The sequence below is a fragment of the Schistocerca americana genome, chromosome 10, assembly GCF_021461395.2.
Source record: "Schistocerca americana isolate TAMUIC-IGC-003095 chromosome 10, iqSchAmer2.1, whole genome shotgun sequence".
Classification (NCBI taxonomy): Eukaryota; Metazoa; Arthropoda; class Insecta; order Orthoptera; family Acrididae; genus Schistocerca; species Schistocerca americana.
Genome location: NC_060128.1, coordinates 96,967,150 through 96,975,493, shown reverse-complemented (window position 1 = coordinate 96,975,493; position 8,344 = coordinate 96,967,150). Strand labels below are relative to the sequence as shown.

At 41.2% G+C, this 8,344-nt stretch overlaps 1 protein-coding gene across 5 annotated transcripts in view; it reads right to left on the bottom strand.

Moving 5' to 3' along the window:
- Nucleotides 1–3,705: 3,705 nt before the first annotated feature.
- Nucleotides 3,706–8,344, bottom strand: part of LOC124552538 — a 74,727-nt gene continuing 70,088 nt past the window's right edge. For all 5 annotated transcript variants that reach the window (XM_047126852.1, XM_047126854.1, XM_047126855.1 and 2 more), the window contains exon 10: nt 3,706–4,090. The gene's annotated coding sequence lies outside the window, so the exon portion shown is untranslated. The remainder of the gene's footprint in view (nt 4,091–8,344) is intronic.

Below are 8,344 nucleotides of genomic sequence, written 5' to 3'. Positions count from 1 at the left end.
TCAGGCCACTGTCACTTCTGAATGACCCATCAATCTGGATATTGCACAATTAAGCCAGCCAGCCAAATGGGGACTCACTATGAGACCCATTTTAAAGCCCAGCAGGTGCCTATAACACTGTCTGAATGAGTACACAGTATCTCCGAGTCCTTCAGAGAGGTCACAACATCTTACGCCGTTCACCTTATATACCTGGCCTGGTAACACCACTGAACACGAACAATCCTAATGCAGTCTAGCAGCTGTTCAAGCGGTCACAGAGAACTGCAACTCTAATCACTTACATACGTGCCGATGATGTGTGTGTGCATGAAGTTACAGTGTCATCTGGTGGTCTCTTCTATATGTTTCATTTGCTTTGTCAGTGTGTGTAATTGTTTACCTTTTTCAAGTTGTCTAAAATTTGTAGTGGTTTGTCAATGATACCACTATAACATCCCTCATTTTCAGTATCTAAATCTTTTTATTGTTGGTTTAAATCTCAAGTCAAAGGACCTGCCTGTATAGCCGATATAACTTTTTTTGAAGTCGCGGCATAATATTTAGTGGACCCCAGATTTTCCATATTTATTAGTTTCAACTGGAAAGTTACAAAGAACTCATGTTTTTGGATTATCTTTTGCTCTGCAGGCAATTGCAACCCCTTTTTCCAGAATATACATACAATTTTATCAGATGCTTTCCCTATGTACTTCATAGCAGCGTATTTGATTTTATTGGCTGCAGGCTGTACACATGGTCTATTTCTTTTCTTTACATTCTTTTACACTGGAAAACCATGTAGTTGTGTTAGTAAAAAACAATGTTCATAAAATTCAATGATTGTAATGACTTTAGATGAAAATATTAAATGGTTATCGCAAGAAGTCAGTTTTGAAATTGTCTGTGTGTAACTGACACTGTAAAAAAGAATGGGAAGCAGTAGCTGTTAAGAAACTTTAAATTTGTCAGTGGCATAGGTATCAAAGGATCTGGCCTGGTTGGCTGTCATCATCTGAGCTGTTGGCATGTGGGTTCGGTATTTGTTATGAAATTTGCACAAAGAATCTGTAATAACTAACTGTCTGCAGTGTATAGTTTTTGCCTTTAACATTAAAGTGAAAACTGAGGGGTTTTAGTATCCTATTATCTCCTTTAATGAAACCCGAGACAAACATATCTCACAACCAAACCTGTGTATTGCTGTTTTATCTTTAACATTCTAGCATCCATCACTGGTATGTGGTGTTAAAAATATGGTGTTGTACCATTACATTCACTAGCTCTATAATTTGTTAAACTAACAATTTTTAATATATTTTGATGGGGTAGCACTGTTACAGGTCTTTCAAAATGATTGTAGCAACCAGTCAATGTTCACCAATTTTTGAATTTTTTATACTAGTTGTAAGGTTGTGTCTGACAAAGTGTTGTATGCAAAAGCTTGCTTCGACATTTGACACTTTTCTGCAGCAGTTTTTCCAAGTTTAAAACAAAGCTTTACACAGACATGCTATTCTCTCAAGTCAGCTGTTGTAAAAGGCAAAGCGACGGAGACACAAAAATGAAAATCTATTAACCAGTGACTGACTAAACAACTCTACTCACAGCTGCTTGCCATACTGATTCAAGAACTTACACCTAGCAGTATTTCCGTGTAAAAATTTGTGCGTAGAATTCAAATCTTGGAAACTTTTGGAACAGCTCATGATTTTGTCTCCTGAAGCTAAATTCAGGTTATCTGCCAGTTGCAACTTTTTATTGCATTCCAGTTTCTTTGACCTACTAGACATGTTTTCATAGAATACGTCATGTAGTCTGTTGGGGCACATTCAATTTGTGACTATCTCATTTCACATTTCTTGGGTTGCAGAGAGAACCAGCAGCTGGCACTGTTGCAGCTAATGTGATCATACGTTCCCACTTTGTGGTCATTCATTACACTGTGTTTCTCTAATCAGTTACAACAACGCACACGCGTGTCAATTCAACCACGATACTCCCTACTGAGGCACAGAGGAGCTATTTAGTAACCAAAAACTATAGTGTTTTGGTGCAACGAGTTCATGAACTACACAAACAGGCATAAAGCTTACAGACAAAGAATATGTAAAGTTCACCTATCATTATATACAATTATGTCATTGCAATAAAGTTGAAGTCAGTTTTACATTTGCATCATCTTTCTTAAATAAGCCTATATTAGAATCAATCACAAATTTGTTATATCTAGAGAGATGATGACTGTACTTGACAAAGGGATCTTTTTATTCATTTATATAGTTACAAGCTGAACAATTGGTTTGGTTCTGTATCGACAATCTTTGTTACAAAGGATTTGTACTAAATAAAATTACATTCAGATTGATGCTACTACTTTAAATTGTTGATATTTAGCTTAGAAAATACGTGTACTTACTATTCTCGACATTTAACATGTGAAGAGATACATTTTCTTATACAATTTTCAACAAATTAAATATTTGTCACATAAATGAAAAAAAATATACATTCCAATATCTGAATGTATAATCAACGATAAACTCAGTCACGCTTTAGGAATCTTTGAATGATCAATACGATAACAGCTGGCATATAACAGAAATCAGTGTCATCAGCATAAAGTATCTCATACAACATATGGGCAAAAATAAAAGCCATCCGAAAAGATGTTCACAGGTAATACAAAGCTATACTTCTGAGCTAGTTATTTTTGCACAACATGGTGGTGTTACATCTTTGGCTTTGTACAGAAACCTACGAGTTTTGACACAGAGAGGCCACTGCCAACACATCACATAGATAGGGCTTACAGACATCTAAGTAAGTTCATTGGCTACACTACAAACTAAAGTATTTATCATGCAACATTCTTGCCCTTAAGAAATGACACACAGAATATTTATGATGATTGCAAAATTCATAGTTTAATTCATTAACTCTTGTTTCCACACATAGAACATTTATGATGATCGCAAAATTCACAGTTTAATTCATTAACTCCTGTTTGGAAGCAATGAAACTGTCCTTTCCATTGCTCAGATCAGAATTCATGGTGCAGCGCTTTGTCATTTTCTTCTCACATCTGCATCTTCTAATGCATTAATTAAATTCTTCAAATCAGAATGCTAGAATCTTAGCACTCCCACCGTTCAATCCCATGTCGAGGCCACTGTTTTATTATTCCCCCGAACGTAATTTACCTGTACGTGAGACTGTTCGTGAAACGAAGTTGGGAAGGCTATCACTGCCACAACTTCTTAAGGTGATCGATGACAAATCTCTGATCATTTGTTTACCTACAAATACCTCAGTGGCTGTCATTGTTATAAATAATGTCACAACACTACCTGCATCATGTCCGGTGACTATAGGATCAATTATATTCTTAGTGGGTACCTCTGTTCTTAGTTCCCTCCATAAAAACCATCGGTAACATCTATCTTTCTTACGAATATTCTCCAATCACTCTCAAATTTTCAAACAGTCTTTCACACAACCTGCGATTAAGAATAAATATCAGAAGAGTTGCAATGTCCCATATTCTGTAACCACATGAAGTTCCTCATTTAACAAAATGAAAGACACATTCACAGTACACTGCAGAAGGACTACGAAGCGTAACTTATCTGAATACAATTCCTTTTCCAGAAAAGGTCTACACTAAAGTTTTCACACAATTTTCCTTGCAGACAACATTAATCAGTTATGAAATTTCTGACACACACACACACACGAGCATGTGCACAAAAAACATTTAACACTGTGTATGTAAAACATCTGTTAGTATAATGTAAACATAAAACAACTAGCCATATGTTCTTCACTAAATATTTTTGTGGCACAAGTTTCAAGTGTGCTGTTGACATCCAACTTGTAAAGGTTTGTCAAACAGACAGTCTTTTGAGATGACGATTTACACAGGAAATACAAAGTGCTATAAAGCGAAAATGTGATGCACTAATTTGAAAAACAGAGAAAAAGCACTGAATACACACATCTGGGAGTATTCTGGCCCAGTCAGCCGCTATGTGGTCCACCGCAAGTAATACTGGTGTACAGCAAACGAAGCAGTCCTCTGAGAAGCAGCAGGAGCGGCACAGTATATCAGCTGCAACATGAGAAACAGATTTCATTTTCACTCGCACCGCTCAGTCTGTTGGCAGTTGCATTTGCTGCTCCCTGCACTTTGACATCATTTGGATGGCATACTCCTTCAGTACGAGGTGCATTCAAGTTCTAAGGCCTCCGATTTTTTTCTCCGGACTGGAAAGACATAGAAACATGCACATTGTTTTAAAGTGAGGCCGAGTTCATTGTCAATACGTCCCAGAGATGGCAGCACCGTACGGCAGATGGAATTTTACCGCCAGCGGCGAGAATGAGAACTGTTTTAAATACTTAAAATGGCGACGTTTTCCTTACTTGAACAGCGTGCAATCATTCGTTTTCTGAATTTGCATGGTGTGAAACCAATTGAAATTCATCGACAGTTGAAGGAGACATGTGGTGATGGAGTTATGGATGTGTTGAAAGTGTGTTCGTGGGTGTGACAGTTTAATGAAGGCAGAACATCATGTGACAACAAACCGAAACAACCTCGGGCTCGCACAAGCCGGTCTGACGACATGATCGAGAAAGTGGAGAGAATTGTTTTGGGAGATCGCCGAATGACTGTCAAAACAGATCGCCTCCACAGTTGGCATTTCTGTGGGTTCTGTGCACACAATCCTGCATGACGACCTGAAAATGCGAAAAGTGTCATCCAGGTGGGTGCCACGAACGCTGACGGACGACCACACAGCTGCCCGTGTGGCACGTTGCCGAGCAATGTTGATGCGCAATGACAGCACGAATGGGACTTTCTTTTCCTCGGTTGTGACAATGGATGAGACGTGGATGCCATTTTTCAATCCAGAAACAAAGCGCCAGTCAGCTCAATGGAAGCACACAGATTCACCGCCACCAAAAAAATTTCGGGTAACCGCCAGTGCTGAAAAAATGATGGTGTCCATGTTCTGGGACAGCGAGGGCGTAATCCTTACCCATTGCGTTCCAAAGGGCACTACGGTAACAGGTGCATCCTACGAAAATGTTTTGAAGAACAAATTCCTTCCTGCACTGCAACAAAAACGACTGGGAAGGGCTGCGCGTGTGCTGTTTCACCGAGACAACGCACCCGCACATCGAGCTAACATTACTCAACAGTTTCTTCGTGATAACAACTTTGAAGTGATTCCTCATGCTCCCTACTCACATGACCTGGCTCCTAGTGACTTTTGGCTTTTTCCAACAATGAAAGACACTCTCCGTGGCCGCACATTCACCAGCCGTGCTGCTATTGCCTCAGCGATTTTCCAGTGGTCAAAACAGACTCCTAAAGAAGCCTTTGCCGCTGCCATGGAATCATGGCGTCAGCGTTGTGAAAAATGTGTACGTCTGCAGGGCGATTACATTGAGAAGTAATGCCAGTTTCATCGATTTCAGGTGAGTAGTTAATTAGAAAAAAAAAATCAGAGGCCTTAGAACTTGAATGCACCTTGTACATCAGCTACATATGGTCTGTTGGCAAACTGGAGGTGGGAATGTGAGAAACAGCTCCATCACAGTGAGGCTGCCCCGCAATGAGTTCACACTGGCCCAACTGTAGTGTGTGTTTAGAAGGGGCAACACATTGTGCGTGGACAGAAAGGTAACTTTGTATTTTATTTTCCAATAAATGTGTTAGCAGTTTACAAAATACAGTGTACGATTGCATCTTTTAAATCACATTATTAAAGAGTAAATGCTATTAAGTATGAACAAAAATAGTTAAAAACAAACAATGGAAACTTCAGGCTGGAATATCAACAATGAAAGGAAAAGATAGATTGCTACTTACCATGAAGATGACACATTAAGTTGCAGAGAGGCACAAGAAAAAGTTTAGCTTTAGCACTAGCTTTCAGCCACAGCCATTGTCAAAGAAATGAACGCACCCACACATTCGTTCACACAAGCAAGCAAGTACACTTTACACACACAACTGCGATCTACAGCAGCTGAGACCAGAATGGAATTGTCACGGAGAATGGAAGCAGCAACCTGACGGGGTGGGGAACCTACTCTAACCTACTGTCTCCATACCCTCCGCCCAACAATTTTCACCTCTCCCCCCCTCATTCTCACCCCCCATCATCTGTGTGTGCCTCACTCTGCCAATGTAACTGCCAATCTTTCCCCTTCCCCATTCCTCTCCTTTTTCACTCTCCCCCCCCCCCCTCCCTTCACCACAGCCTCCTGACACTGCACCTGTTGGCAGTCTAGTCCCTGAACACTCCTCCAGACAGTGCTCTTCTCTCCCCCACCCATAGCATCCTATACCTTCCCCTTCCATGATCCTTCCACACTGATGCCCCCAACCAACCTGCCAGAGATGGCGAGCAAGCGAGCGAGCGCACACAGTCTGCTTGGTTGTGTGAATGTGTGTTGGCTACACTCCATACAAATACACACACCAAAAAATGTTTTGCATCAGCCCAATTCACAGAACTGACGTGGATACTGTATCAGAGACACAGTCCCTTTGACTGTTCACAGCTGTCACTCGGTTCCAGTCATTCCACTAGAAAGGAGGTACACGGCCCGTGTTGTCTGTAGTTCAACCATGCCTAGATGGTAAATACCGCAGTTCGATCGTGTCCACATTGTTATTTTGTGCCAGGAAGGGCTCTCAACAAGGGAGGTCTCCAGATGTCTTGGAACAATGTTATTCGGACATGGAGAAGACACAGATAGGAACTGTTGATGACATGCCTTTCTCAGGCCGCCCAAGGGCTACTACCACAGTCGATGACCACTACCTATGCATTATTGCTCGGAGAAACCCTGACAGCAATGCCACCACGTTTAATACTTTTCGCACAGCCACAGGACATTGCGTTACGACTCAAACTGTGTGCAATAGGCTATATGATGCACAACTTTATTCCCGACATCCATGGCGAGGTCCACCTTTGCAATCACAACACCATGCAGCGTGGGCCCACAACATGCCGAATGGACCGCTCCGGATTGACATCACATTATCTTCACCAATGAGTGTCGCACATCCCTTCAACTAGACAATCGTCAGAGACGTGTTTTGAGGCAACCCGGGCAGGTTGAACGCCTTATACACACTGTCCAGCAAATGCAGCAAGGAGAGGTTGCCTGCTGTTTTGGGGTGGCATTATGTGGGGCAGACATATGCCACTGGTGGTCATGGAAGGCGCTGTAACAGCTGTACAATACGTGAATGCCATCCTCCGACCAATAGTGCAACCGTATCAGCAGCATATTGGGGAGGCATTCGTCTTCATGGACAACAAATTCACGCCCCCAACAGGCAAATCTTGTGAATGACTTCCTTCAGGATAACGACACTGTATGACTAGAATGGCCAGCATGTTCTCCAGACATGAACCCTATCGAACATGCCTGGGATGGATTGAAAAGGGCTGTTTATGGACGACATGACCCACCAACCACTCTGAGGGATCTAAGCCGAATCGCCGTCGAGGAGTGGGACAATCTGGACCAACAGTGCTTTGATGAACTTGTGGCTAGTATGCCACGATGAATACGGGTAAGTATCAATGCAAGAGGACATGCTACTGGGTACTAGAGGTGTCGATGTGTACAGCAATCTGTATCACCACCTCTGAAGGTCTCGCTGTATTGTGGTACAACATGCAATGTTTATTTTTCATTAGCAATAAAAAAAGGTCGGAAATCATGTTTATGTTGATCTCTGTTCCAATTTTCTGTACAGGTTCCATATCTCTCGGAACCAAGCTGATGCATAACTTTTTTGATGTGTGTACTTTTAGAAAAAACTTCCTAACACTTAATTCTATACTCGATGTTAACAAATTCCTCTTCTTCAAAAACACTTTTCTTGCCATTACCAGTCTACATTTTATATCCTCTCTACTTTGACCATCATCAGTTATTTTGCTCCCTAAATAGCAAAATTTTATCTAATACTTTAAGCGTCTCATTTCCTAATCTAATTCCCGCAGCATCATCCGATTTAATTCGACTACATTCCATTATCCTCGTTTTGCTTCTGTTGATGTTCATCTTATATCCTCCTCTGAAGACACTGTCCATTCCGTTCAGCTGCTCTTCTAGGTCCTTTGATGTGTGTGACAGAATTACAATGTCATCAGCAAACCTCAAAGTTTTTATGTCTTCTCTGTGGATTTTAATACCTACTCCGAACTTTGTTTCCATTACTGCTTGCTCAATATACAGATTGAATAACATCGGGGATAGGCAACAACCCTGTCTCACTCCCTTCCCAACCACTGCTTCCCTTTCATGCCCCTCGACTCTTATAACT